This window comes from Erinaceus europaeus, chromosome 16 (assembly GCF_950295315.1).
Source record: "Erinaceus europaeus chromosome 16, mEriEur2.1, whole genome shotgun sequence".
Taxonomy (NCBI): Eukaryota; Metazoa; Chordata; class Mammalia; order Eulipotyphla; family Erinaceidae; genus Erinaceus; species Erinaceus europaeus.
The window spans coordinates 83,595,049-83,622,804 of record NC_080177.1 but is presented as its reverse complement, the minus strand read 5'-3'; the positions used below and the strand labels follow the sequence as shown (position 1 = coordinate 83,622,804).

The 27,756-nt window shown below is 45.3% G+C and overlaps 1 long non-coding RNA gene across 1 annotated transcript in view; it reads left to right on the top strand.

Annotated features, from left to right (window-relative positions):
* The window catches only part of LOC132533375 (uncharacterized), a 169,225-nt gene that overhangs the window by 128,331 nt on the left and 13,138 nt on the right, over positions 1 to 27,756 (top strand). Inside the window, exon 2 of the long non-coding RNA XR_009545245.1 lies at positions 25,201 to 25,290. This is a non-coding gene — a long non-coding RNA (uncharacterized LOC132533375). The remainder of the gene's footprint in view (positions 1 to 25,200; positions 25,291 to 27,756) is intronic.

The window sequence follows — 27,756 nt, the reverse complement described above, 5'->3', positions numbered from 1 at the left end:
ATAGAGGAGACATAGAGGAGACATAGAGGAGACATAGAGGGAGACATAGAGGGAGACATAGAGGAGACATAGAGGGAGACATAGAGGAGACATAGAGGAGACATAGAGGAGACATAGAGGGAGACATAGAGGAGACATAGAGGGAGACATAGAGGAGTCATAGAGGAGACATAGAGGAGACATAGAGGGAGACATAGAGGGAGACATAGAGGAGACATAGAGGAGACATAGAGGAGACATAGAGGGAGACATAGAGGAGACATAGAGGGAGACATAGAGGAGACATAGAGGAGACATAGAGGGAGACATAGAGGAGACATAGAGGGAGACATAGAGGGAGACATAGAGGAGACATAGAGGAGACATAGAGGGAGACATAGAGGGAGACATAGAGGAGACATAGAGGGAGACATAGAGGAGACATAGAGGGAGACATAGAGGAGACATAGAGGGAGACATAGAGGGAGACATAGAGGGAGACATAGAGGGAGACATAGAGGAGACATAGAGGAGACATAGAGGAGACATAGAGGAGACATAGAGGAGACATAGAGGGAGACATAGAGGAGACATAGAGGGAGACATAGAGGGAGACATAGAGGAGACATAGAGGAGATATAGAGGGAGACATAGAGGGAGACATAGAGGGAGACATAGAGGAGACATAGAGGGAGACATAGAGGAGACATAGAGGAGACATAGAGGGAGACATAGAGGAGACATAGAGGGAGACATAGAGGGAGACATAGAGGAGACATAGAGGGAGACATAGAGGGAGACATAGAGGAGACATAGAGGAGACATAGAGGAGACATAGAGGGAGACATAGAGGGAGACATAGAGGAGACATAGAGGGAGACATAGAGGAGACATAGAGGAGACATAGAGGAGACATAGAGGGAGACATAGAGGGAGACATAGAGGGAGACATAGAGGAGACATAGAGGAGACATAGAGGGAGACATAGAGGGAGACATAGGAGACATAGAGGAGACATAGAGGGAGACATAGAGGGAGACATAGAGGGAGACATAGAGGGAGACATAGAGGAGACATAGAGGAGACATAGAGGGAGACATAGAGGGAGACATAGAGGGAGACATAGAGGGAGACATAGAGGGAGACATAGAGGGAGACATAGAGGGAGACATAGAGGAGACATAGAGGGAGACATAGAGGAGACATAGAGGAGACATAGAGGAGACATAGAGGGAGACATAGAGGGAGACATAGAGGAGACATAGAGGAGACATAGAGGAGACATAGAGGGAGACATAGAGGAGACATAGAGGAGACATAGAGGGAGACATAGAGGGAGACATAGAGGAGACATAGAGGAGACATAGAGGAGACATAGAGGAGACATAGAGGAGACATAGAGGGAGACATAGAGGGAGACATAGAGGGAGACATAGAGGAGACATAGAGGAGACATAGAGGAGACATAGAGGAGACATAGAGGAGACATAGAGGGAGACATAGAGGAGACATAGAGGAGACATAGAGGAGACATAGAGGGAGACATAGAGGAGACATAGAGGGAGACATAGAGGGAGACATAGAGGGAGACATAGAGGAGACATAGAGGAGACATAGAGGGAGACATAGAGGAGACATAGAGGAGACATAGAGGGAGACATAGAGGGAGACATAGAGGAGACATAGAGGAGACATAGAGGAGACATAGAGGGAGACATAGAGGAGACATAGAGGGAGACATAGAGGGAGACATAGAGGAGACATAGAGGAGACATAGAGGAGACATAGAGGGAGACATAGAGGAGACATAGAGGGAGACATAGAGGAGACATAGAGGAGACATAGAGGGAGACATAGAGGGAGACATAGAGGGAGACATAGAGGAGACATAGAGGGAGACATAGAGGGAGACATAGAGGAGACATAGAGGGAGTCATAGAGGGAGACATAGAGGAGACATAGAGGAGACATAGAGGAGACATAGAGGGAGTCATAGAGGGAGACATAGAGGGAGACATAGAGGAGACATAGAGGAGACATAGAGGAGACATAGAGGAGACATAGAGGAGACATAGAGGGAGACATAGAGGAGACATAGAGGAGACATAGAGGGAGACATAGAGGGAGACATAGAGGGAGACATAGAGGGAGACATAGAGGGAGACATAGAGGAGACATAGAGGAGACATAGAGGGAGACATAGAGGGAGACATAGAGGGAGACATAGAGGGAGACATAGAGGAGACATAGAGGGAGACATAGAGGGAGACATAGAGGGAGACATAGAGGGAGACATAGAGGGAGACATAGAGGGAGACATAGAGGAGACATAGAGGAGACATAGAGGGAGACATAGAGGGAGACATAGAGGGAGACATAGAGGGAGACATAGAGGGAGACATAGAGGATACATAGAGGGAGTCATAGAGGGAGACATAGAGGGAGACATAGAGGGAGACATAGAGGCAGACATAGAGGGAGACATAGAGGAGACATAGAGGGAGACATAGAGGGAGACATAGAGGGAGACATAGAGGGAGACATAGAGGGAGACATAGAGGGAGACATAGAGGAGACATAGAGGGAGACATAGAGGGAGACATAGAGGGAGACATAGAGGGAGACATAGAGGGAGACATAGAGGGAGTCATAGAGGAGACATAGAGGGAGACATAGAGGAGACATAGAGGGAGACATAGAGGAGACATAGAGGGAGACATAGAGGAGACATAGAGGAGACATAGAGGGAGACATAGAGGGAGACATAGAGGGAGTCATAGAGGGAGTCATAGAGGGAGACATAGAGGGAGACATAGAGGAGACATAGAGGGAGACATAGAGGGAGTCATAGAGGGAGACATAGAGGAGACATAGAGGGAGACATAGAGGAGACATAGAGGGAGACATAGAGAGGAGACATAGAGGAGACATAGAGGAGACATAGAGGGAGTCATAGAGGGAGTCATAGAGGGAGACATAGAGGAGACATAGAGGGAGACATAGAGGGAGACATAGAGGGAGACATAGAGGAGACATAGAGGGAGACATAGAGGGAGACATAGAGGAGACATAGAGGGAGACATAGAGGAGACATAGAGGGAGACATAGAGGGAGACATAGAGGGAGACATAGAGGAGACATAGAGGGAGACATAGAGGGAGACATAGAGGAGACATAGAGGGAGACATAGAGGAGACATAGAGGAGACATTGAGGGAGACATAGACGAGACATAGAGGAGACATAGAGGGGACATAGAGGAGACATAGAGGGAGACATAGAGGAGACATAGAGGAGACATAGAGGGAGACATAGAGGAGACATAGAGGGAGACATAGAGGAGACATAGAGGGAGACATAGAGGGAGACATAGAGGGAGACATAGAGGGAGACATAGAGGAGACATAGAGGAGACATAGAGGGAGACATAGAGGGAGTCATAGAGGGAGACATAGAGGAGACATAGAGGGAGACATAGAGGAGACATAGAGGGAGACATAGAGGGAGACATAGAGGGAGACATAGAGGAGACATAGAGGAGACATAGAGGGAGACATAGAGGAGACATAGAGGAGACATAGAGGGAGACATAGAGGGAGACATAGAGGGAGACATAGAGGGAGTCATAGAGGGAGACATAGAGGAGACATAGAGGGAGACATAGAGGAGACATAGAGGGAGACATAGAGGGAGACATAGAGGGAGACATAGAGGAGACATAGAGGAGACATAGAGGGAGACATAGAGGGAGACATAGAGGGAGTCATAGAGGGAGACATAGAGGAGACATAGAGGGAGACATAGAGGAGACATAGAGGGAGACATAGAGGGAGACATAGAGGGAGACATAGAGGGAGACATAGAGGAGACATAGAGGGAGACATAGAGGGAGACATAGAGGAGACATAGAGGAGACATAGAGGGAGACATAGAGGAGACATAGAGGGAGACATAGAGGGAGACATAGAGGGAGACATAGAGGGAGACATAGAGGGAGACATAGAGGAGACATAGAGGAGACATAGAGGGAGACATAGAGGGAGACATAGAGGGAGACATAGAGGAGACATAGAGGGAGACATAGAGGGAGACATAGAGGGAGACATAGAGGGAGACATAGAGGGAGACATAGAGGAGACATAGAGGAGACATAGAGGGAGACATAGAGACATAGAGGGAGACATAGAGGGAGACATAGAGGAGACATAGAGGAGACATAGAGGGAGACATAGAGGGAGACATAGAGGGAGACATAGAGGGAGACATAGAGGGAGACATAGAGGGAGTCATAGAGGGAGACATAGAGGAGACATAGAGGAGACATAGAGGGAGACATAGAGGGAGACATAGAGGAGACATAGAGGAGACATAGAGGAGACATAGAGGAGACATAGAGGGAGACATAGAGGAGACATAGAGGAGACATAGAGGAGACATAGAGGGAGACATAGAGGAGACATAGAGGAGACATAGAGGAGACATAGAGGGAGACATAGAGGAGTCATAGTGGAGACATAGAGGAGACATAGAGGGAGACATAGAGGAGACATAGAGGGAGACATAGAGGAGACATAGAGGGAGACATAGAGGGAGACATAGAGGGAGACATAGAGGGAGACATAGAGGAGACATAGAGGGAGACATAGAGGAGACATAGAGGGAGACATAGAGGGAGACATAGAGGAGACATAGAGGGAGACATAGAGGAGACATAGAGGGAGACATAGAGGAGACATAGAGGGAGACATAGAGGGAGACATAGAGGAGACATAGAGGGAGACATAGAGGAGACATAGAGGGAGACATAGAGGAGACATAGAGGGAGACATAGAGGAGACATAGAGGGAGACATAGAGGGAGACATAGAGGAGACATAGAGGGAGACATAGAGGAGACATAGAGGGAGACATAGAGGAGACATAGAGGGAGACATAGAGGGAGACATAGAGGGAGACATAGCGGGAGACATAGCGGGAGACATAGAGGAGACATAGAGGAGACATAGAGGAGACATAGAGGGAGTCATAGAGGGAGACATAGAGGGAGACATAGAGGGAGACATAGAGGAGACATAGAGGAGACAGAGAGGAGACATAGAGGGAGTCATAGAGGGAGACATAGAGGGAGACATAGAGGAGACATAGAGGAGACATAGAGGAGACATAGAGGAGACATAGAGGGAGACATAGAGGAGACATAGAGGGAGACATAGAGGAGACATAGAGGGAGACATAGAGGGAGACATAGAGGGAGACATAGAGGGAGACATAGAGGAGACATAGAGGAGACATAGAGGGAGACATAGAGGGAGACATAGAGGGAGACATAGAGGGAGACATAGAGGAGACATAGAGGGAGACATAGAGGGAGACATAGAGGGAGACATAGAGGGAGACATAGAGGAGACATAGAGGAGACATAGAGGAGACATAGAGGGAGACATAGAGGGAGACATAGAGGGAGACATAGAGGGAGACATAGAGGGAGACATAGAGGGAGTCATAGAGGGAGACATAGAGGGAGACATAGAGGGAGACATAGAGGCAGACATAGAGGGAGACATAGAGGAGACATAGAGGGAGACATAGAGGGAGATATAGAGGGAGACATAGAGGGAGACATAGAGGGAGACATAGAGGGAGACATAGAGGGAGACATAGAGGAGACATAGAGGGAGACATAGAGGGAGACATAGAGGGAGACATAGAGGGAGACATAGAGGGAGTCATAGAGGGAGACATAGAGGATACATAGAGGGAGACATAGAGGAGACATAGAGGGAGACATAGAGGGAGACATAGAGGGAGACATAGAGGAGACATAGAGGAGACATAGAGGGAGACATAGAGGGAGACATAGAGGGAGTCATAGAGGGAGACATAGAGGAGACATAGAGGGAGACATAGAGGAGACATAGAGGGAGACATAGAGGGAGACATAGAGGGAGTCATAGAGGAGACATAGAGGGAGACATAGAGGAGACATAGAGGGAGACATAGAGGGAGACATAGAGGGAGACATAGAGGAGACATAGAGGAGACATAGAGGGAGACATAGAGGGAGACATAGAGGGAGTCATAGAGGGAGACATAGAGGAGACATAGAGGGAGACATAGAGGAGACATAGAGGGAGACATAGAGGGAGACATAGAGGGAGACATAGAGGGAGACATAGAGGAGACATAGAGGGAGACATAGAGGGAGACATAGAGGGAGACATAGAGGGAGACATAGAGGAGACATAGAGGGAGACATAGAGGAGACATAGAGGAGACATTGAGGGAGACATAGAGGAGACATAGAGGAGACATAGAGGGGACATAGAGGAGACATAGAGGGAGACATAGAGGAGACATAGAGGAGACATAGAGGGAGACATAGAGGAGACATAGAGGGAGACATAGAGGGAGACATAGAGGGAGACATAGAGGGAGACATAGAGGAGACATAGAGGGAGACATAGAGGGAGACATAGAGGGAGTCATAGAGGGAGACATAGAGGAGACATAGAGGGAGACATAGAGGAGACATAGAGGGAGACATAGAGGGAGACATAGAGGGAGACATAGAGGAGACATAGAGGGAGACATAGAGGAGACATAGAGGAGACATAGAGGGAGACATAGAGGGAGACATAGAGGGAGACATAGAGGGAGTCATAGAGGGAGACATAGAGGAGACATAGAGGGAGACATAGAGGAGACATAGAGGGAGACATAGAGGGAGACATAGAGGGAGACATAGAGGAGACATAGAGGAGACATAGAGGGAGACATAGAGGGAGACATAGAGGGAGTCATAGAGGGAGACATAGAGGAGACATAGAGGGAGACATAGAGGAGACATAGAGGGAGACATAGAGGGAGACATAGAGGGAGACATAGAGGGAGACATAGAGGGAGACATAGAGGAGACATAGAGGGAGACATAGAGGGAGACATAGAGGAGACATAGAGGAGACATAGAGGGAGACATAGAGGAGACATAGAGGGAGACATAGAGGGAGACATAGAGGGAGACATAGAGGGAGACATAGAGGGAGACATAGAGGGAGACATAGAGGGAGACATAGAGGAGACATAGAGGAGACATAGAGGGAGACATAGAGGGAGACATAGAGGGAGACATAGAGGAGACATAGAGGGAGACATAGAGGGAGACATAGAGGGAGACATAGAGGGAGACATAGAGGAGACATAGAGGAGACATAGAGGGAGACATAGAGGAGACATAGAGGGAGACATAGAGGGAGACATAGAGGAGACATAGAGGAGACATAGAGGGAGACATAGAGGGAGACATAGAGGGAGACATAGAGGGAGACATAGAGGGAGACATAGAGGGAGTCATAGAGGGAGACATAGAGGAGACATAGAGGAGACATAGAGGGAGACATAGAGGGAGACATAGAGGAGACATAGAGGAGACATAGAGGAGACATAGAGGAGACATAGAGGGAGACATAGAGGGAGACATAGAGGAGACATAGAGGGAGACATAGAGGGAGACATAGAGGGAGACATAGAGGGAGACATAGAGGAGTCATAGAGGGAGTCATAGAGGGAGACATAGAGGGAGACATAGAGGGAGACATAGAGGAGTCATAGAGGAGACATAGAGGGAGACATAGAGGAGACATAGAGGAGACATAGAGGAGACATAGAGGGAGACATAGAGGAGACATAGAGGAGACATAGAGGAGACATAGAGGGAGATATAGAGGGAGATATAGAGGAGACATAGAGGAGACATAGAGGGAGACATAGAGGAGACATAGAGGGAGACATAGAGGGAGACATAGAGGAGTCATAGAGGAGACATAGAGGGAGACATAGAGGAGACATAGAGGGAGACATAGAGGGAGACATAGAGGAGACATAGAGGGAGACATAGAGGAGACATAGAGGAGACATAGAGGAGACATAGAGGGAGACATAGAGGAGACATAGAGGGAGACATAGAGGAGTCATAGAGGAGACATAGAGGGAGACATAGAGGGAGACATAGAGGGAGACATAGAGGAGACATAGAGGAGACATAGAGGGAGACATAGAGGAGACATAGAGGAGACATAGAGGGAGACATATAGGGAGACATAGAGGGAGACATAGAGGAGACATAGAGGAGACATAGAGGGAGACATAGAGGAGACATAGAGGGAGACATAGAGGGAGACATAGAGGGAGACATAGAGGGAGACATAGAGGAGACATAGAGGAGACATAGAGGGAGACATAGAGGAGACATAGAGGAGACATAGAGGAGACATAGAGGGAGACATAGAGGAGACATAGAGGAGACATAGAGGGAGACATAGAGGAGACATAGAGGGAGACATAGATGAGACATAGAGGGAGACATAGAGGAGACATAGAGGAGACATAGAGGGAGACATAGAGGAGACATAGAGGGAGACATAGAGGAGACATAGAGGAGACATAGAGGGAGACATAGAGGGAGACATAGAGGGAGACATAGAGGAGACATAGAGGAGACATAGAGGGAGACATAGAGGAGACATAGAGGGAGTCATAGAGGGAGACATAGAGGGAGACATAGAGGGAGACATAGAGGGAGACATAGAGGAGACATAGAGGAGACATAGAGGGAGACATAGAGGAGACATAGAGGAGACATAGAGGGAGACATAGAGGAGACATAGGGGAGACATAGAGGAGACATAGAGGGAGACATAGAGGGAGACATAGAGGGAGACATAGAGGAGACATAGAGGAGACATAGAGGGAGACATAGAGGAGACATAGAGGAGACATAGAGGGAGACATAGAGGAGACATAGAGGAGACATAGAGGAGACATAGAGGGAGACATAGAGGGAGACATAGAGGGAGACATAGAGGGAGACATAGAGGAGACATAGAGGGAGACATAGAGGAGACATAGAGGGAGACATAGAGGAGACATAGAGGAGACATAGAGGAGACATAGAGGGAGACATAGAGGGAGACATAGAGGGAGACATAGAGGGAGACATAGAGGAGACATAGAGGAGACATAGAGGAGACATAGAGGGAGTCATAGAGGGAGACATAGAGGGAGACATAGAGGGAGACATAGAGGCAGACATAGAGGGAGACATAGAGGAGACATAGAGGAGACATAGAGGGAGACATAGAGGGAGTCATAGAGGGAGACATAGAGGGAGACATAGAGGGAGACATAGAGGAGACATAGAGGGAGACATAGAGGGAGACATAGAGGGAGACATAGAGGGAGACATAGAGGGAGTCATAGAGGAAGACATAGAGGAGACATAGAGGGAGACATAGAGGGAGACATAGAGGAGACATAGAGGAGACATAGAGGGAGACATAGAGGGAGACATAGAGGGAGTCATAGAGGGAGACATAGAGGGAGACATAGAGGGAGACATAGAGGAGACATAGAGGGAGTCATAGAGGGAGACATAGAGGGAGACATAGAGGGAGACATAGAGGGAGACATAGAGGAGACATAGAGGGAGACATAGAGGAGACATAGAGGGAGACATAGAGGAGACATAGAGCGAGACATAGAGGAGACATAGAGGGAGACATAGAGGGAGACATAGAGGAGACATAGAGGGAGACATAGAGGGAGACATAGAGGGAGACATAGAGGGAGACATAGAGGGAGACATAGAGGGAGACATAGAGGGAGACATAGAGGGAGACATAGAGGAGACATAGAGGGAGACATAGAGGAGACATAGAGGGAGACATAGAGGGAGACATAGAGGAGACATAGAGGAGACTTAGAGGGAGACATAGAGGAGACATAGAGGAGACATAGAGGGAGACATAGAGGAGACATAGAGGAGACATAGAGGAGACATAGAGGGAGACATAGAGGGAGACATAGAGGAGACATAGAGGAGACATAGAGGGAGACATAGAGGGAGACATAGAGGAGACATAGAGGGAGACATAGAGGAGACATAGAGGGAGACATAGAGGGAGACATAGAGGAGACATAGAGGGAGACATAGAGGAGACATAGAGGAGACAAGAGGGAGACATAGAGGGAGACATAGAGGAGACATAGAGGAGACATAGAGGGAGACATAGAGGGAGACATAGAGGAGACATAGAGGGAGACATAGAGGAGACATAGAGGGAGACATAGAGGAGACATAGAGGAGACATAGAGGGAGACATAGAGGGAGACATAGAGGAGACATAGAGGAGACATAGAGGGAGACATAGAGGGAGACATAGAGGAGACATAGAGGGAGACATAGAGGAGACATAGAGGGAGACATAGAGGAGACATAGAGGGAGACATAGAGGGAGACATAGAGGGAGACATAGAGGAGACATAGAGGGAGACATAGAGGAGACATAGAGGGAGACATAGAGGGAGACATAGAGGGAGACATAGAGGGAGACATAGAGGGAGACATAGAGGAGACATAGAGGGAGACATAGAGGGAGACATAGAGGGAGACATAGAGGGAGACATAGAGGGAGACATAGAGGGAGACATAGAGGAGACATAGAGGAGACATAGAGGGAGACATAGAGGGAGACATAGAGGGAGACATAGAGGAGACATAAACGGAGACATAGAGGAGACATAGAGGGAGACATAGAGGGAGACATAGAGGGAGACATAGAGGAGACATAGAGGGAGACATAGAGGAGACATAGAGGGAGACATAGAGGGAGACATAGAGGGAGACATAGAGGGAGACATAGAGGGAGACATAGAGGAGACATAGAGGGAGACATAGAGGGAGACATAGAGGGAGACATAGAGGGAGACATAGAGGGAGACATAGAGGAGACATAGAGGGAGACATAGAGGAGACATAGAGGGAGACATAGAGGGAGACATAGAGGGAGACATAGAGGGAGACATAGAGGGAGACATAGAGGAGACATAGAGGAGACATAGAGGGAGACATAGAGGAGACATAGAGGAGACATAGAGGGAGACATAGAGGAGACATAGAGGGAGACATAGAGGGAGACATAGAGGAGACATATAGGGAGACATATAGGGAGACATAGAGGGAGACATAGAGGGAGACATAGAGGAGACATAGAGGAGACATAGAGGGAGACATAGAGGAGACATAGACGGAGACATAGAGGAGACATAGAGGGAGACATAGAGGAGACATAGAGGGAGACATAGAGGAGACATAGAGGGAGACATAGAGGGAGACATAGAGGGAGACATAGAGGAGACATAGAGGGAGACATAGAGGAGACATAGAGGAGACATAGAGGGAGACATAGAGGAGACATAGAGGAGACATAGAGGGAGACATAGAGGAGACATAGAGGGAGACATAGAGGAGACATAGAGGAGACATAGAGGGAGACATAGAGGGAGACATAGAGGAGACATAGAGGGAGACATAGAGGGAGACATAGAGGGAGACATAGAGGAGACATAGAGGGAGACATAGAGGAGACATAGAGGGAGACATAGAGGAGACATAGAGGGAGACATAGAGGGAGACATAGAGGAGACATAGAGGGAGACATAGAGGAGACATAGAGGGAGACATAGAGGGAGACATAGAGGGAGACATAGAGGGAGACATAGAGGGAGACATAGAGGAGACATAGAGGAGACATAGAGGAGACATAGAGGGAGACATAGAGGAGACATAGAGGGAGACATAGAGGGAGACATAGAGGGAGACATAGAGGAGACATAGAGGGAGACATAGAGGGAGACATAGAGGGAGACATAGAGGAGACATAGAGGAGACATAGAGGAGACACAGAGGGAGACATAGAGGAGACATAGAGGGAGACATAGAGGGAGACATAGAGGAGACATAGAGGGAGACATAGAGGAGACATAGAGGGAGACATAGAGAGAGACATAGAGGGAGACATAGAGGGAGACATAGAGGAGACATAGAGGAGACATAGAGGGAGACATAGAGGAGACATAGAGGAGACATAGAGGGAGACATAGAGGAGACATAGAGGGAGACATAGAGGAGACATAGAGGGAGACATAGAGGAGACATAGAGGGAGACATAGAGGAGACAGACACCTGCAGACCTACTTCACTGCTTACAAAGCAACCCAGATCCTTGTGCTTTGTACTGTGTGTGCGTAACTGGGTTTACCACCACTCAGCCCCCCTGAGTTCTTTCAGTTGGAGAACAAGTGTTACTTTTACTCTTTCACAAATGTAATACTGTTAATAGGGCAGGTACGTAACAGGAGCTTCCAATCAACCCTTATAAGGAAGGTCATGTTTATTTAGTCTCTTCTCTTACAAGATGTGAATGAAGCCAACTCCAGAAGGATGATCTCTTTATAACTTCCCAGTATAAAATAATAATAATAAAAAAAGGTTACCGAGTCACACCATTGCCTGGCCCCTGAGCTCTCGTTCATTTTAATCCAGATTTCTTTGATACTTTGATAATGTGTGATATCTTTATATTGTTGCTATCTGTTTGCTTCTTTGGCAAGTTGTTAAAGTCATTGAAAAAGTTCTTAATCTGATTTTTTTAAATATAGTGCCATAGACCCAGGGTCTCATATATGCAGGGTCTCTACTGCGGATCCATCTGCAGTCTAGCTGTTTGTCTGTCTGCAGTATCATTAGATGGGTTCTTTTCTCTTTAAAATTATGTTAGGGTCTGGGTGGTGGTGCGCTTGGCTAAGTGCACGTATTATCAGCACAAGGACCCAGGTTCAAGCCCCTGGTGCCTACCTGCAAGAGGAAAGCCTCATGCGCAGTGAAGCAGGTATCTGTCTGTCTTTCTCTCCCTTTCCATCTCCCTTTCCTCGCAATTTCTGTTTTATAAAATAAAATGAAGTTTAAAAAAGTAATTTATTTTAATGAGACAGATACACACAGAGAGAGAGAGAGAGAGACTAAAGCACTGCCCAGTTATATATCATGGTGCTGCTGAGGATTGAACCTGTGATCTCAGAGGCATGAGGTTTTGGCATAAATGGCATAAATACTATGTTGTCTCCCAAGCCCTCAGTCCAGTTTTTAAAAAAAATTTTAAGGGAGGAGAGAAGAGGATAGGAGAGGGAAAGGAGAGGAGAGGAAGAGAGAGAGAGAGAGAGGGAGGGAGAGGGGGGGAGAGAGAGAGAGAGAGGGAGAGAGAGAGAGAGGGAGAGAGGGAGAGAGAGAGAGAAGACAAGGTGCTTCTCAACCACTCGTGAAGCCCTGCTGTTGTTGTTTGCTTGTCGTCACGGCTTTCATGTTGTAGCAGAGATTTAGTTGAGGGACTTAGACATGCAAGTCAGACACTTTACCTGTATTTATCTAAATGGTCTCAGGATGGATTCAAATTCCCTCAGACCTAATTATACAGCATAAGAGAATGTGAATATTTTAGAAAATAAATTCTAGCTGACCAGCAACTTAATTATATCATTTAGATAAATACACATGCTCAATATATAAAGAAGCACTTGGTAAACGCTTGCTCATTAAAAATAAAGTCCTCTGTTCTTAGCCACCACTGAGATCACTGGAAAACTAGTCATGCCTGCAGGCCACCCGGTGAGCACAGCCCCTAGCACATTAGGGCATGTTTCAGTGCTGTGTTAGCGTCACCAGTGTCCTGTTGCTTTACTCTTTCTGTCTCTTTTTATCTGCATAAGTGGGTCCAGAATGCTGATGTACTAGTGACCAACATAAGATAAAATAAAAGACAAATCGTAGTCTGGAAGTAGATACTTGAGGAAGACACATCTCATAACGGGCTGTTTCCTCAAATGCAAGAACAGTTAAACTCAACAGGAAAAAAAAAGCAAACAGTCTGGAGTAAATACGCAGCTCCGTAGTCAAGTGCCTGCCTTTTTGAGAAAGAAAAGAGAGAGAGAGACAGAGACAGAGAGAGACAGAGAGACAGAGAGAGAGCGGTATGCACCCATTCAGGGCATAGCTGATAGCTTCCAGGTGCTTCCTCTCTAGGGCTTACACCTGTTGTTTACTGAGCTCCCTGGATCTGTAATCTGACGTTAACTTTGGAAAAATTGTTGTTCATTATTGTTTAACGTTTCCCTTCTTTTTCTTTTTTGTCTTTATTCGACTTTTGGTACCCCCGTTATATAGATCACATCTTTTGTAGTTATCATTATAGTTTGGGGATAGTCTGTTGTTGATTGTTTTGTTGTTAATGCCTGTTATCCTTACTTTTCAATTTTCAGGGATTTTATTGATACACTCTATCTCAGAGACTCTTTCCCAATCTCCACCAGTCTACTAATATGCTACCACTGCCCTCATTTCTTACAGTGATGATATTTTTATTGAGTATTTGTTGTTTAGATTTTTTTAAATCTTTAATGATTTATTGGCTAGAAACAGCCAGAAACTGAAAGGGAAGGGAAGGGGGAGATAGAGAGGAAGAGAGAAAGAGAGACACCTGTAGCCCTGCTTCCCCCAACAGGTAGAGATGGGGGGTGAGGGGGGCTCAAACCCAGCTCGTTGTACATTGTAACATGTTTACTCAACCAGGTGTGCCACCACCCACCCTGCCCCACCCACCCTATTTTTTGTTTGTTTCTTTTTCAGTGGAACTTCATCACTCTGCTTATATTGTTCACATAGTCTTTCCTGTTGCTGTCTCTCTGTCCATTAGAGCCACTAGATAGATTAATCATGGTTGTAAATTCCTGGCTTAAGGCCACTGGCATGTTTGGCTCTGATGCTCTCTGTCTCCTAAAATTGTAACTTTAAAAAATTTTTTTAAACTTTTTTTTAAAATTTTATTTATTTATTCCCTTTTGTTGCCCTTGTTGTTTTATTGCTGTAGTTATTATTGATGTCGTTGTTGTTGGATAGGACAGAGAGAAATGGAGAGAGGAGGGGAAGACAGAGAGGGGGAGAGAAAGACAGACACCTGCAGACCTGCTTCACCGCCTGTGAAGGGACCTGCCTGCAGGTGGGGAGCCGGGGGCTCGAACCTGGATCCTTATGCTGGTCCTTGTGCTTTGCGCCACCTGCGCTTAACCCGCTGTGCTACAGCCCGACTCCCAAAATTGTAACTTTTAATTAATTAATTAATTTTTCTGATTTTATTTTTTATTTTTCCTTTTGTTGCCTTTGTTTTATTGTTGTTGTTGATGTCATCGTTGTTGGATAGGGCAGAGAGAAATGGAGAGAGGAGGAGAGGACAGAGAGGGGGAGAGAAAGACAGACACCTGCAGACCTGCTTCACCGCCTGTGAAGCGACTCCCCTGCAGGTGGGGAGTCGGGGGCTTGAACCAGGTTCCTTACGCCGGTCCTTGCGCTTTGCACCATGTGCACTTTAACCTGCTGTGCTATCGCCTGACTCCCAAATTGGGATTTTTACAGAACCATCATACTGTCTCCCAAATATAGCATTAAATGGACACCTTTTTGTTTTTTTCCTGTCAGTTATTTGAATATTGTTTTTTTTTTTTTTTTGCCTTGAAAACTGTATCTTGGTTCACAGTTCACATTTTTTTTTTACAGTTCAACCTTTTTTGTAGTTGTTTTGTCCTGCAAATTCATATTGTACTTCAACTATTTTTTATTTTTATTCCCAAAGTTGTGATATTCATTGCTATTCTGTTTTTTTATTTCTTGAAACATTAAATGGAAATAAGACCAACAAAAGTGTTCTTTTACCTTTAGGCATTCCTTATCTTTCTGATAACAGAGCATGATATTGTATAAAAGGAACTGGTGCCAACAGGCCTTGGTGTGCCTGTGCGTGTGCGTGTGCGAGATGTTCTGTATTTTTTCAATTATGAAGCTATACCTTTGCACTGTGCGAAATATGAGTGTTTTTCTTACCTTTCTGTTGGGCCACTTTGGCTAAAGGAGCACCCTCTTCGTCCAGGAGGAATGCTAGAGCCAGGTGAAGCTGGGTGTTTTATTTTCCCAGGTAAATTACTGCCTGGTTAATTAGTTTCCGGCGGGGCAGCTTTGTTGATAGAAATGTTCTCTTTAATCCTGCTTAGTAATGTTGCTTTTTTGCCCTCCCTTCAGAAGAGAACATTTTCTTCTGATTTTACTTGAGAAATATCTCTAGTAAATCATCTCACATTATCAGCGAGGAGGCTTGACTGGGTCTCTTTATTCATTCCACTCAGTTTTCTGTATTTGCTGTCTAGCAATGTGTCAATTATAGTTCAGGGTTTTCCAATTGTAGCACCTGCCTACTGATTCCTGCTCCTGAATTTACCTCAGGAAGCAGAGGCTCCCTTATTCAGGGATGTTTTTCCAGTGTCAGGAGGCAAGTTTCCCGGTGTCTTGCCCTTATCATATAAACCCAAGAAAATTTGTTGCCTTTTGAGCTTGCTCAGATTTTTACTTGTTAGTACAACAAAATAATTCTTTCAAACGCCCTATTTGCAGGGTTGAAAATCAAGCTTCAACAGTACTTCAACCTAGATGTTTTGGAGATCAAATATCCTAATTGATTTTTTTTTTCAGAAAATCATTTAATAGTATTGGATATATATTCTAATATAATTTGAGACAATTTTTAGACTCCCTAAAACTTGTGATTTTTCTTTTTGTAATTAAATTGAATTTGTAGAATGTTGACTTACTGGGGCCCATCCCAGTCACTTTCAAAGCCAGCAACAAGCAGCTCCTGACAGCTTTCAACCTGACCTGTTGACTGGCTACGGAAGAAGGGCAAATGCTAGAAGAAGAAGCAGTGGTGCTCCTGGTTAAGCAAACACATTACAGTGTGCAAGAACCCAGGTTCAAGCCCCTGGCCCCCATTTTCAGGGGGAAAGCTTCATGAGCAGTGTCTTCCCTAATTTCTCTGTCTCTATCCAATAATAAATAAATAAATGCTACTTAAATCAGATCTAGAAAGTTAACTACTAAAATGTCGTAGTTACCCAGGAACATGCATTTATTCAGAAGCTCTTGCTATGGAGCTGGACAGATGTCTGCATTAGCGCTGTTACTCCAGGTCTCCTGACTTGGGGAATCTATCCATTTTATTTTTATTATTATTTTTTTTCTTTACTTTTATTTTTTATTTACTTTTATTTGACAGGAAAGAGAGATATTGAGAGGGGTGGGGGAAATAGATTATCTAGTTTATACTTAAGACAGATTTAGCTTGAATTACGCCTTACTAAGCACCAAGCACCTTCATGATAAATTTCTAAAATTGTGTAAATATAAGTGTATAAAGTATCATATTCTTTGCTCACCCACTGTAACTCTTAGGTCACCCATTCATTTCATGATCTGGTTGCCCTGGACTTCCAGAGTCTTTCACTCACACGTCTTTTCTTGAAGTGTTCCACCAGAAAGTGATTATCTAGCTTACGTTTCCTTAATGAATTTCTTTATTTATTTTGCCACGAGGGTTATTGCTGCAGCTGGGTGCAGGCACTACGAATCCTCAGCTCCTAGCAGCCATTCTTTTTTCTTTCTACTTGATTTTTATTTGACAGGAAAGAGAGAAATTGAGAGGGGTGGGAGAAATAGAGAGATTATCTTGTTTATACTTAAGGAAAAGACAGATTTAGCTTGAATTAGGCCTTACTAATTACAACCCCTTCATAATAAATTTCGAAAATTGTGTAAATTAGCCTTGTTTTAACATATGTGCATATATGTCTGTGATATATATATATATACTCATATTTAAAGAATATATGTGTACATAAATATGTACAATGTGGTATATACACATTCACATACGGAGAAATAATGTATGTGCACATATGTTAAAATATGACCTCTGTGATCCCCATAGGTCCTGTATTTAGAGTCTATTGTATCTGGAGCTAGTAGATTTGACCAGGCTTAGTAATGAACTTTCATATATTTCTCCAGAACTTGACACTTTATACCTCTGCTTAATGGGTGAAAAGATAGTGTGTAAAGTCCATGTTCTACATGAAAATATTTTAATTGGCTATATATATATATATATAAAACTTTTTACACGATCTTGCACTATAAACTCTAAAGACCATGGTATCAGTGTAGTCAAGTGCTCAGACTCCAGAGGGCCTCAGGACTTAGTGTAACTGCTCCTGTCAGGTGAACGCACTTATCCAGGGCATTGAGGACATTTCTGGAACTTAACAGGAGCTCTGATATTTCACACAGATTTGGCTAAGCTCTTTACATGCATTTTCTCATTTAACCATTTTCAAAAAGCCTTGGAGGTAAGTAATATTATCCTGATTTTACAGAGAGGGAACAGGAGACTCGCAAAAGAAATTTGGTAAAAAAATTAAGAATTAAATTTATGAAAGTAGAGCTGTTCTAGGCAACTTGGGGTCAAAAGTTCATTTTGAAACCCACTGACCTGTCTTCAGAAGTCTGCTACTAATTGTGTGTTCCTGCAACACTGCAACATGTTACTTCTTTCTGGTCCTCATCTTTGGACCTGCCTGGGGGTAAGGTGAGCTCCACTTTGACTTAATTAGCAAGGAGACCCTGGCTTCTTCTTTCTTATTTCTCCTGACAGAAAACTAACTAAAACACGGTGGCATATGACCGGAGGCAATGTGATGATGGGCTGAGTATTGCTCCCCCCAAAGTATCCATGTTCTGACCTCCCACCCCCACCTCCACCCCTCAGAACCACCTGCTAGTGTGCTATTAATGGGAAAAGGCAAAAGATCCTCGCAGTAGAATTAAAGTTGCTGGGGAAAGCAGTCTGGCGTCCCCATGTGCATCCAGTTGCAATTAAAAGTGTCCTTGAAAAGGGGAGGCGGGAGAGGGAGGGGCGTCAGTGGCAGAGTGAGAAGATGGTGCAGGAAGCCAGCATGCAGGCAGCCTCTAGAAGCCCTGGATAGTAAGGTAACAGGCTCTCTCTCTGCAGGATTTTGACTTGCCCAGTGTGATTCTTTTCAGATGTGTGGCCGCTGGACCCAGAAAGCAGTGGCTGGGCAGTGTTGTCAGTCCCCGAGGGTGCGGTCGCTGTTGACAGGGGCAGCAGAAGATGAAGACGATTGTCCTTATAGCCCGAAAGGGAGAATTATTTTCCTTCTTTTGCAGATGTGAGAATGAGACCCCAGAGTTGAAATGCCAAGCTTTAGGAGTCTTAACCCTCAAATAACGATCGATCACAGAATGAAGGAGTTTGGGCTCCAAACTCAAGGCACTCTCTAGTATGAAGGACTTGGATGGCAGACTCTCTCGGGTCCCTCTGGTCATCAAGCAAACTCACAAACTTAACTGAGAGGACGCCTTGGCTGTGTCGGTCTTGCCTTCTCAGGAGTGTTTCTAAAGCATGAAAGAGCTTGGCATATTTTTACTGCATAGAAATAGTTTTTTTCTCTAAATGTAAACCTTGCAGCCTATGCTCTTAGCTTGAAGATTTAGATCTTCAGACTCCCACGTATATAAGGCTAAAGCATTTCTCTCTTTTTGTATCTTCTAAGTCTGGACTGATAGTTCACCAAACTGACTCTGTTGACAGAAACTGAATGTTGCTTGACCTGTTTCTGAAGTGAAATTTCTCAGCAACAATCCAGGCTAGCTGGGGAAATACCTTACTTGGTGGAGACTTTCGTGCCTGGGCTTGCTGGATTGGCTCTGGAGAGTTGGATGTGTTGCTTCTCCCTCTCTCTCCCTCTCTCTCCCTCTCTCTCCCTCTCTCTCCCTCCCTCTCCCTCCCTCTCCCTCCCTCTCCCTCCCTCTCCCTCCCTCTCCCTCCCTCTCCCTCCCTCTCCCTCCCTCTCCCTCCCTCTCCCTCCCTCTCCCTCCCTCTCCCTCCCTCTCCCTCCCTCTCCCTCCCTCTCCCTCCCTCTCCCTCCCTCTCCCTCCCTCTCCCTCCCTCTCCCTCCCTCTCCCTCCCTCTCCCTCCCTCTCCCTCCCTCTCCCTCCCTCTCCCTCCCTCTCCCTCCCTCTCCCTCCCTCTCCCTCCCTCTCCCTCCCTCTCCCTCCCTCTCCCTCCCTCTCCCTCCCTCTCTCTCCCCCTCTCTCCCCCTCTCTCCCCCTCCTTCTCCAGTGTCTGCAGTGTCTGGGGCTTGGTGCCTGCACTACAAATCCACCACACCTGTTGGCCATTTGTTTCCCATCGTATTTATTGGATCGATCAGAGGGAAGTTGAGAGAGGAGGTGGAGATAGAGAGGGAGAGAGACAGAGAGACCCCTGCATCCCTGCTTTACTACTCATGACGTGCCCCTGCTGCAGGTGGGGATCTGGGGCTTGAACCAAGTCTTTGCATGTGTACTTGAGCTCAGTACTCTGTTCCCTACCATCAGGCCCCCTGGATGAATGTATTGTTTAGGCTCATGGATTTTTTTTTTCTCTCTCCCTTTTCTCTATCTCACGCAAATGAAATAAATTAAAATAAATCCTTAAAAATGTATGGCAATTTGAAAAAGCCTGATAAAATTTGGCATTGGTTTTGAAACATAATACCTGGGAGGTTCTTAGACGTCTGTTAACTAATATTTGCAGTTTCTTAATGTCACATGTTTGTGTGTAGACAGACATGAGGAAGAGGGCTGGGTGCTGGCTCACGCAACAGTGTGGGACTTAGTCTGGTCATTGATGGCTCCTGTGTCTTTGTGATTCGGCAGCAAAACTGATTTTGTATGTGTGATGATTCCTTTAATTAGTACAAAGAATCTTTGGCTTCTTAGACATTATCAGTAGGTATAGATATCATACAAAATTTGCTTAAAATAAACCCTAATTTGTCACTAGTGATCTTTCTTTTCCTCTCCTCTCCTCTCCCCTCCCCTTTCCTTTCCTTTGCTCCCCTCCCGTCCCCTTCACTCCCCTCCCCTTTCCTCCTCTCTCCTTTCCTGTTATACTTGATAGGGCAGAGAAAAATTGAGAGTGCAGGAGAGCTAGGGAGGGATAGACGGAGGGCAGGTGGTGGCGCACCATGTTAAACACACATCTTACAATGCTCAAGGACCCTGGTTCAAACCCCTGCTCCCCACTTGCAGGGGTTGAGCCTTGAGAGTGGTAAAGCAGGGCTGCCAGTGTCTCTCTGTCTCCCCCTTCCTTCTTGATTTCTGGCTGTTTCTATCCTATGAATAAATATAAATAATAAAAATTAAAACTTTAAAACAGAGAGAGAGAGAGAGAGAGTCAGGGGGCACCTGCAGCCCTGTTTCACCACACATGAAGTTTTCTCCCTGAAGCTGGGGCGCAGGGCTTCGAACTGGGTCACCGTGGCTCATGTTGTGTGCGCTTAACCAGGTGCACCACCGTCTGCCTCCATCTCTAGGTATTTTTCCCCCTAAGCGTAGCATACTTATTTCTGAGATATTAAAGTTCTCAACACCCACAGATCTGCTGTGACAGGATTTGAAGGAACATAGTGCTGGCAGTAGAACAGACTTACCACGCTCTGATTTGGCAAGAGAAGCGTTTTCTATACTGTCTAAGCCAAAATCCACAACCTCAGTGCAAGCACTGTTATTAATCTTGGAACTCACTTGCGACTGTAATGCTTCAGTTGATGTTTTTTTTTACAGTTTTTTATTTGTAAGAATTTATTTTATGTCCTTCGGGACATTTTTCAGGCTGTACAGGGTGGGGGGGTGTATTACAAAATGTAGAAGAAAGTTCTTGACATTGAGACATCTTTAGTTATGGGGATGCAGGTTATACACAAAAAAGTTAACTTCAAAGGCAAATCACGGCATCCATGAGTATTTCCTCATCTTTCATTAAGGTAAAATAAAAGAAGGAAATCACTTGTATGTGAATCAAGTATGAGTATTTTTAATTTTTTTAAGGTTTAGTTTTATTGGCTAGACAGAGAAAATGAAAGGGGAAGGGGGGCTACAAGGAGAGAGACAGAGACCCCTACAGCCCTGCTTCACTACTCACAAAGCTTTCCCCCTGCAAGTGGGGATGGGGACTTGAACCTGGGCCCTTGCTCACTGTAACATGTGCGCGCAACCAGGTGCACCGCTGTTGCTGCCTGGCCCCTTAGAGTCTGAATATTTTAAATGTGAGAAATAACCATCACTTGGTGCTATACTATCAGGAAATCTCTGCGTGTGAACATAGTAAATGATCACGACAGTGCTGTGCGTATCACCTTTACCCCTAGACTGGAACACTAAGGAGGAAGTTAGATAGGGCGTAATGAAAGACGTGACCTTCCCACCTGACTTTTGATGCCAAAGTACTTACTTCTGTATCCTGCTTGTGTTACATTGTCTTAAATGGTGGCTGCCTAATCTGTCTACTCTAGTGATTATGAAGATGCTAGCAATATCTAGGAATACAAAGATTCCTGAGTCTTATTTGCCATTCAAAGACAAAAAAAATTTTTTTTTTTTGGCTTTTAACTTTCTGCTAAGGCAATAACAACATCATAAATGACTTTAAGTGAGTAGCTTTGACATGAAAAGGGAACAGTGGTGTACATGGGTCAGTAATTAAACTGTGAACAATCAAAACATACACATTTAGCACAAGCCACCATTTATTTTGCAATAATTTTACAGTTATTACAATGTTTTCCAAAGCCTCTTTTGCGCCTAGAATTGGTATTACCATTGCCAAGTCATCTTTTGTTCACCCAGGCTTCACTTGTTGATAATGGAAGGGAACTGTGTGGGGTAAGGCTACATTCTAGCTGCAATTGTGTGCTTCTCTATCAGGCTATGCATTGTTTTTCTGAGTTAGTCTTTGGGGTCATTTGGAGAGGAAATGTACCACAGACTGTCATTATCTCCTCATCCAGTGTGAGAACAAATCAGACCCCAAACAGGAGCTCATATTGAATGCTTTATAATAAATGAATTAAAAGAAGAACATATTTAGAATCTAAAACACACTTATAGAGATTCCTTTATTAATAATGATTTGATTTGATTTTTAAATTTTTTTTATTTATAAAAAGGAAACTGACAAAAAACCATAGGATAAGAGGGCTACAACTCCACACAGTTCCCACCACCAGAACGCCGTATCCCATCCCCTCCCCTGATAGCTTTCCCATTCTCTATCCCTCTGGGAGCATGGACCCAGGGTCATTGTGAGGTGCAGAAGGTGGAAGGTCTGGCTTCTGTAATTGCTTCCCCGCTGCACATGGGCGTTGACAGGTCAGTCCATACTCCCAGCCTGTCTCTCTCTTTTCCTAGTAGGGTGGGGCTCTGGGGAAGCTGGGCTCCAAGACACATTGGTGGGGTCCTCTGCCCAGGGAAGTCCCATTGGCATCATGTTAGCATCTGGGACCTGGTGGCTGAAAAAAAATTAACATTTGTTAACTAATCATGAACTAGCCAAAACATTTGTTAACTAATCATGAACCTGAAGACTGGAATAGTTCATGAAGAACTCCATTTAGTAGATAGTTAGTAGACCTATTTTAGTTATTTTAGAGGCTACTTTAAATGAACTTATACAGTTAGAATCTAGGTGAGATTGGCTGAGGGCTTAAATCTTGACTATCTTCTCTGATGGCATCTTTTAATTACTGTGTGAAGGTTGATTTCCCTGCCAGGTGATGGAGTCCTTTGTGCTCATAATATGTGGGTATACATGATGTCAGCTTTGTGAGTTCATCAAGTTCTGTTTGAGTCTACCTAGTTGCAAGCTTTTTATATATTTACCAGTATTAGTTGTTAGATGTGTGATGCTATTTGGTGTCTGTTTATGCTGGCTGACAGTTACACTAATGCAATTATGCATGTGTGAGGGGTGTGCAGTGAGGTAAGAGCTACAGAAAGGGACCATTTTCAATGTGAGAAGTGAGGTAAGCTTGAACCATTAACTGTTTGCCCCAGCAATCTGACCCAGGGCCCGTGTCTATTCCTATTCAGCACAGGAGCCTGTGTGGCCTCTGAGTCCCTGTCAGTCTGAGCTCACAGTCCATGGTCCCAGCTGGAAACATTCTAGGCTGCACTCATGGCAGGAACCGTCTTCCTCGAGGGGCAGAGTGGGCTGACCGGCCTCTTTTCAGGGAGTGGGGGTCCCTGCCATGGCTGGGACCTGTGAGGGTCTGTGAGGGCAGGTCACGGAGGGGCCACAGGAGGACTTGTGATGATGTTCCTGATGGAAGTGACCAGTGACAGTGGAGAGAGGGGTCTGTTAGAAGTCGAGGCCCATCATACCTGTGTGGGAATCCCAGGATCCTCTGACTGGGGCCTCAGATGATGGGTGACTTAGTGTTGACCAAAAAGACTGTCGTTAAAGTGAGCCAGTCTCCTGCCCTTACCCAGCTTTTGTAGTTCTTTTTTTTTTTTCCCCCTTTTTGTTGCTCTTGTTATTGTTGTTGTAGTTACTGTTGTTGATGTCATCGTTGTTAGATAGGACAGAGAGAAATGGAGAGAAGAGGGGAAGACAGAAAGGGGGAGAGAAAGACAGACACCTGCAGACCTGCTTCACTGCTTGTGATGCGACTCCCCTGCAGGTGGGGAGCTGGGGGCTCGAACCTGGATCTTTACGCTGGTCCTTGCATTTTGTCCCACCTACCGCCCAACTCCCTAAGTCCTTTCTTTATCTGACAAGCTTATTAAGTTTTGCTGCATTTGACTTGTTTGATGATCTTACTAGAGGTTGTCGTAGGGACAATGACCCTTTAGTACATGTGTCCTTTTGCCAAGTAAATATTTGATGCGGCAGTTTATGATGTCTTCTTTCTGTGCTTCTACTGGCTTGCTGAGCTTATTCAGTCGAAGTGTAATCACAGAAGACTACTGAGTTGTTGTTGTTTTAGGTTTTCACTTTGGTCTATATCCTCCCCCTAATGTGGATGCACGTCCACATGTGCTCCGTCTCTTAGGCCCTCATCTGTGTCTAGAGTCTGTGACTTGTTAGGGAATGTGCGCCATTTGAGGTGGGACTATGTAGCCCCATGGCTTAGGGAAGGTCTTACTAGATTATTGGATGCAGAGGGCTGACCTCTCAGGTTTGGCATCTCCACCTTTCTTCCTTTCCTCCCTCCCTCCCTCCCTTCCCCTTCTTTCCTTCCTTCCTTTATGCATTTATTTTGTCAACAGGGCTATTGCCGAAGCTTGGTGCCTGCACGATGAATCTACCACTCTCATAGGCCTTTTTTTTTTTTTTTTTAAGATTTTTAATTTTTTTTTTTAATTTGCTAGAAAAGAAAGAAATTTAGAAAGGGAGAGGAGAAATTTAGAAAGGAGAGAGAGAGAAAGAGATACCTGCCATATTACTTCACTGCTCCTGCAGGTGGGGACCAGACTGGACCTGGGTCCTTGAGCAGGGTAATGTGTGTGTGCAGCTGGGTAAACCGCTGTGTCTTATTCCACTTTGCACACTTTTCCCTCATGTTTTGTTTTGTGTTTTGCCTCTGAAATTGGGATGTGTCTTACCATTTTACAGCTGCTGACCATGAAGACTGCATGAGAACCATTTCCACTACTGCACATGCAAGAAACTGGTGGTATCATCTTACCTCCATATGAGTAGATGGTAAGTTGTGTGCTGTAGATTTTGAACTTAATATTAACTATCCATTTGATGATAATTTGAAAAAGAAATAGGTGCAACTGTTGCCTGAGAACCTTCTGCGTACTATAGTAAGATTAAAAAAAATGTCTTTCATATGTGTCGATTAGAAAATGATATTTGGAAACTAAAATCTGGTCCTCAGAGCTGACTGTTGCAATGGCCTGTCACTGTGTCATTTCTCTTGCAATGAACTGCTTGGCTATTATTTTCTGTCATGAATCTAGTCCTTGACTGATGCTGAACCCACTGCATGTCGAAAGTATCGTCAATTTTAATACACGTTTGATACATCTAACTTACCAAATGTTTGTTGTCACATGTTACAGTGCTTTAATTAGCCTATGGTTGGTATAAATGATCAAACACTAAGCTGATTTTATATAAAGTCCCTGCCATGTGATTAATAAAAAGAAACTGTACTAAAAGCAGGAAACAGAGCCACTACCAGAAAGCTCAAAGCACAGTCCACTGTGTGTGTGCGTCCTAGTGACTGCCTGACAGGGAGCTGAGGCCCCCAGCCACAGCGGGCCAGGAGAAAAAAAGCATTCAGCTTATATCACTAGTCCTGCAAAAGACCAAAACTCCCATTGTGGGGGTCTGCAAGGCAGCCCTCCAGGAAGAGCACGTGTCTTTTGCGGACCAGGCCCTGGGAGGGACCAGGTGGCTGCTGGGGTCAGATGCAAGTGGACAGATGCTGGGGACAGATGCAGGTGGAGCCCCGTTCTCTGCTGGCTCTCCACTCCAGGGAGCACAAAGCAAACATGGGCCAGCAAAGTGGCATGGCCCACATCTTCATCTTGAATCTTTAGAAACACGGAAAATCAGCCACATTCGATGATAAGTTTTGAATTCTAAGTCACTCGGTGCGCGGTGATATTTTATGGCAGAAATAGGTAACTGATACTGAACCCCTTCCAATAATTTATAAACTACAGGATGAGAAAAAGGTCAGGAACAAAACGTCTTACCTGTATTGGTCTCTAGGACACACAGTACTGGAGGGATTGAAACTAACAAACACACAGAAAGGAGTAACAGTGACAAGGCAGCAAGGTGCAGCGGGCGCTCCTAGATGTCAGTTTGGAAACAGTCTAGTTTGCAGTCTAGTTTGTCCTAGTCTATCAACAGTAACACTGAGAGCAGCTAGATACATTGACAAGGACATGCTCTACTCTGGCAATTCTTGTTCGTTTGTTTGTTTTCCTCCTGGGGGGTGAGGATGGCTCCTCACAGATGCCATTCCCTCCAACATTCTCTTTCTAAGTCTGAAAATTACCATGAGGGGCTGCTAAGAGGCCGACTTTGTAACCTATGGCCCTGGAGGAAACTCTGAAGGCTGTATTCTCTCTCTAGAGCTCACTGCCTGCCTTGAACTAAAGAAGGAAGCTCACCAGGAGGGGCCAGCCTCTGTCATGCGCGCGCGCGCGCGCGCACACACACACACACACACACACACACACACACACACACACACATCAACAAAGACTTGAGTTCAAGCCCCTGGCTCCCACCTAAAGGGAGGAAATCCTCAGTAGTGATGCAGCCCTGTTGAAGGCAACTCTCTTTCTTCCCCTCTACCTCTGTCTCCCTTTTCAATTTCTCTTTGTCCTAGGAGATAAAAGAAAGGAGAACAATAGCTGCCGAGATCAGTAAGCTTGTGAGCACCCTGTCCAGGCGATAACCTTGGTGGCAACTAAGGAAAGAACTGCAATGGTCTGGAAGAGTAAAATTATACCAGCCTCAAGCCCTTTCAAATTAATTAAATAAAACAATTTTTAAAATGACAATAAAATGAAAATAAAGCATGTAAATGGGTTTACAGCATCTAAGAAGGAGAGCAAACCAAAAAAGTTTGTGTTTTTTTTTTTTTTTTTTTCTGCCCCAGGTGTTATTGCAGGGACTGAATGTCTCCGGAACTTCAGTGCTCCCAGTTGCTTTTATTTTCTGTTTGTTTTGTTCGATTTTTAGTTTGATTAAGGCAGAGGGAGAGAAACATACAGAAGGAGAGCAGATTCAGTGCTTGTCCACTGCTCAAGAGGCTTCTCTCTGATGTGGTGGCCCGGGGTTGAAACTGGGTCCCTGTCCATCTTGATGTGTGTGCTACTCTGTGAGCTACCTGCCTAAGGCCAGAGCGTAACGACTTCGGTTTTTCACAGTGACTTTTAAAAGAAAACTGTAGAGACTGGGTGGCGGCTCCTCCAGTACCACTCCTGGCTTACCTTGTGGTGGGTCCTGGGTTTGCGCCCATACGGAAGTCTCATCTCGGACACTGTTCCATGGGCTGGGGCTACAGTGTAGTTCTCTGTGTCTGCTCTTTGTTTTTTTTCTTTTTTTCTTCCTGAGGAATGGAAAGTCACTCGGTAGTTGTGGGATCACTGATGTGCCAGATCCTAACACTGCTTCAAAACAAAACAAACACATAAACAT